This window comes from Limulus polyphemus, unplaced genomic scaffold (genome assembly GCF_000517525.1).
Source record: "Limulus polyphemus unplaced genomic scaffold, Limulus_polyphemus-2.1.2 Scaffold1961, whole genome shotgun sequence".
Taxonomy (NCBI): domain Eukaryota; kingdom Metazoa; phylum Arthropoda; class Merostomata; order Xiphosura; family Limulidae; genus Limulus; species Limulus polyphemus.
The window spans coordinates 91,505-96,242 of NW_013667571.1; positions in this window are offsets into that span (position 1 = coordinate 91,505).

The window sequence follows — 4,738 nt, forward strand, 5'->3', positions numbered from 1 at the left end:
TGTTACCAGGTCACGTGACTTCTGCTGTCGTAGCAGAATGCTGCTCATCTAAAGCAAAACTCTTGCGAACTTAATATAGTTTGAGGCTTCGTAATCTTATATACTAAGAGGATCCCCTGGTGGGACAGCGATAAATTTACAGACTTATAACGATAAAATTCGGGGTTCGATTCTCCGCGTTGGACATAGCAGATAGCCCAATGTGGCTTTGCTACAAAAAAATAAACAAACAAGCAAACCAACAAACTAAACTAAGATGAAAAATTTTAGGCCTAGAGTTAAGCCTACTTGTATTCTCTTTCCATAATTAAGTAGCTCAAGAGATGCATGTCGCCTACGTTCCAAGAATATATATATTACATATAGCAACTATTGTCAAAATGCATGGTCAAAAATAAGACGTATATTCTTCAGTTCATGTAACAAATACCGACGTTTGGAAGGTCTCGTTTCACTTCCCTCGAGAGTAGACACTGTGGAAAATAAATGTAAACGTAATTAAATCCGGGGTTCGATTCCTTGCTATAATTGTATGTATTTATAGACTGTGTATTACATTGTTTTTGAGACCTGCTGCTGTTGATGTAATTTAAAAGCCACTTGGTAAAAGCCATGAGATTTCTGCCTCTAGTTCATATACAATATTCTTATCTGAAAATAATTTATGATTTTTTTTTTCGTATGCTACAAAACCCCTTGCATTTTGTTATAATCTACGTGACTTTTGATAAATCGGCATTGTAAATGAGTTTTCTTCACCTACTTTCGTGTTCATCCTGATTTAACATGAGCTATTGCATCTGTTGTCAGATATAAATGTGTCATAAATAATATGCCCTTATAGTCTACACACGCAAAATAATATCACTCTGTTAACAATAAACTAATGCCACTCTAGAAAAAAACAACAGAAAAGAGAGAGAGAGAGAGAGAAATAGAAAGTGTAACAAAACGGGGCTAACAGAGAAAAGTAAATAGAACACAGCAGTCTTTTCTTGGTGTGTGGTCGAAGAACTGAGAACCGGGTCACAAATATCTTGAACGTTTCGCTGTTGTTTGATAAGAGCTGTGTTTTGTTGAATGTTTTGTTGTTGTTTGATAATAGCTGTATTTTGTTGAATGTTTTGTTTTGTTTGATAAGAGCTGTGTTTTGTTGAATGTTTCGTTGTTGTTTGATAAGAGCTGTGTTTTATTGAATGTTTCGTTGTTGTTTGATAAGAGCTGTATTTTGTTGAACGTTTCGTTGTCGTTTGATAAGAGCTGTATTTTGTTGAACGTTTCGTTGTTGTTTGATAAGAGCTGTATTTTGTTGAACGTTTCGTTGTTGTTTAATAAGAGCTGTGTTTTGTTGTTGTTTGATAAGAGCTGTATTTTGTTGAACGTTTCGTTGTTGTTTGATAAGAGCTGTGTTTCTATACAATAATCCCTTATTTTAAAACATTTTACTTAGATGCTAACATCCAATTGTCTCGAGGCACACAATACAAGGGAAACTTGTAATTTTGACAAATGAATAAACGTGTACACATCACATACATATCTGGTTCGCATGCAGATGGAATTATAATCTCGTTAACAGGAGTTCTTGATTGTGTCGCTAACGTACATGTAAATACGATTGTTTTGTTTGTATAGGTTTACACATTTCTCAGATGTGAAGCTTTAAAGTATAACTATTTTTCTGTGGCGTCTAGAGAAAGCAGTCAAAGCAGTTTTTTTTCATATATATATATACAAAAGATTATACACATGAAGGTCAGCCGGCAATCTTCGTAATAATCAATAGCTTTAATAAACTGTTGGCAATTCCTTTGGCGACATGATTCGTTAAGTTTCCAAACAGGCAAAACTAGAATTTGTTTGGTATCATAGGTTTTCGAATGAAATGCCCTTGGCTTACTTTTGAGGCTTAAGATTACTATATTGAAAAAAAAAACGACCTTCGGGATCGATCTGAAGTTATCGCTAATACAACATTGTGCTAAAAATCCTTACCATTACCTACTTTAGAGAGGACAAGTAGACTATACGTTATAGTATGTCAGATGTGTTCTTTAATAAAGAAGAGTAACACAAACTGCTTAGAAGAATTATGAGTCAGAATTCAGTATAATTAGAATTTGCTTTCAACAAAATGGTGTTAATAGATTTAAACAGGTTCTGCATATTACTTATAAATCCAAAGGTTGACCAATTATAAATCAAAAACCTTGAATTACCATATTTATAAATTTATAGCTTTCGAATTCAAGGTTTATAGTCATCTTGAATTTAGGCTTAGAAAACGAAAACTTTCAGGTCGTAATAATTTAGATTACTGATCTCTGAAGAACCGAAAGATCTGTAACCAAGACTATGGAGGTTATGTGTGCAGTGTTGAGATAATAAATGTAATTAAAAGTAGGCATGTTCAAGACGTCAGTTTCAGTTTGTAGGTCTTAGTGTTTTTTGCCAAAATTGGAATAAAAAGTGTTACAAGAAAGAAGATATTGTTACGTCTCTGGTCGTTTGTTAATTTCCGGTATAAATTCTTCCCATGGAACTTCAGCAATACAAGTCCTTTCTTAAATGAAACTAGTTTATTCTTTCCCAATACAACTTTGCAATACACAGAATTTCCACAGTCACTTTAACTTAAACACACGCTATAATTCACAACGATTCACACACTTTACTTATGGTCCTTACCACTCACTTGACTCAATTATCTGTCTCTATCTCCCTCTATCTGCAATTATATCTCTGCTTTATTTGCCTAGAAAAGATTAGAGTTGGCAGTAAAAGTCATGATCCTTCTAGAAACTCATGACGTGTTACCAGCGTCACGTGACTTTCGCTGTCATAACAATATCAATGAAGACGTTTATCTTCTAGTCTGAGAAGACTTGAAATTTTTCCTGTAAGCTCTTGCCCCCACACAATATAAATGAAGAATTTTATTTCTAAAAATAGAAAATATGTGAGGACCTCCAAAATGGGAGATCAGAAGGTTTGTGACTCTTACAGTTGACTAAATCAGTTTATTTGAAAATAGGTAATAATGTGTAAAAAGCTGTTCAAAATTCTAATCTAAATCCAATTTTCGTCAGTTTTCAAATTGTAGCCTACATTTAAGGGTCAAGGGGATTTTGGAGAGCTCCATGGATTTAAATAAAGATTAGTCAGGACATTTAAAGAATCGTTCAAGATAAGTAATACACACTTAGATTTTGGAAACGTTTATACTAGAGTCCCCAAATTAGGATCAAGGGATTTGAGGCTGTTGGGATTCGTTGCACTAATTTGTTTGAGAATTGGAATGGAAACTAAATATCTACGTTAAATTATCTAAATTTTCCTATTGAGGCACCGAGGGGGATTTGAGGGGGTGGGGGCTCACAGGATTGGCTACATGAATTTACTTGAAAACTGACAAAACTGTAATTTATGAACAGTCCTTTCACGAGATCTTTTGCGGAAAGATGACTAGTAGTCAGTGGAAAGTGTGGAGGTGTGGCAACTGTAAGAAAGTTGGGGGCAAGGTCATTGATTACGTTCTACTTTCAATATAGATATACAATAGAATCAGTTCACATGGCTCTGCGTCTTATATAAAACTGCTTTTCTAAGACTGAAGCCCCCAGTAGTATAGCGGTATGTCTGCGGAGTTACAACGCTAGAATCCTGGTTTTGATACCCGTGGTGGGCAGAGCACAGATAGCCCATTGTGTAGCTTTGTGCATAAGCTCAAACGAACTGAGACAGAAATGTATACGACTAAGACTGTTAAACAATGTGACAGAGCTAAAGCTATACCCAGTAAAGCATACGTTTGGATTGATGGATTTAACATCCGCTGCTCTCGTTTGTTAATTCCAAATATATATTTGAACTCCTTGCGATATCTGGAAGTTGAAATATCCAACAACGTGGCCAAATTTGCACTAGTGTCTCATGACCCATCCGAATTGACACCCACACACACACAAAAACAACAACACGATAATGAAGTCTGGTGGCGACTTGAATGGGTAATGTTACTTATTGCTTTTTGATAGAAAAGCTAAAATAGAAAATAAAATCTTATTTAAATAATCAAGTCCAGTGGATGCAAATAATTTTATCATGTAATTTCAGTCTTTATATTACCACTAGCATAGTTCGAAAAAAACAACAACAAGTGTCACAAACCTCTAACTGTGCATCGCACATGCACATCTGTTAGTACATCAAACTCACCACTAGGAGTAACATGTACGTTTTACTGTCAATACGGTTTGAAAAATTAGGTAAAAACGCTGTTTGTAATCGCGGCATAACGGCTCATAGAATGGATTTGAGTTTGTTTTTTTTGAAGAACAAACTTATAGCTCATAGCTCCATCTCGTGGTCAATTCGAGATCTAATTACAGCAGTGGATATTGAGGATTCCCTCTTGTTTTTCTATTGTATGTTGTAAGAAAGCGGATGAGTTACTGATAATCACAGCTTAAACGTGGTTATTAAACTAATAGATTTTCTTATCGTAAGAAAAATTAATTCTGAGCACATTTCATGTTCGCTAGGTTTACTTGAGAAAAAAATGAACCTATTTTATTTCAGTCAGATGTAGTAACATTATTTTTAAGTACTCAATAATTTATAATTACATTAGAGTCTGGAGATTTGATATTCTTTACATATATATATTTCTGAATAAATACAGTTTTGCTGACACGAGAGTATTTTCATTTAACTATTTTTATGTTATCTGGCAGCT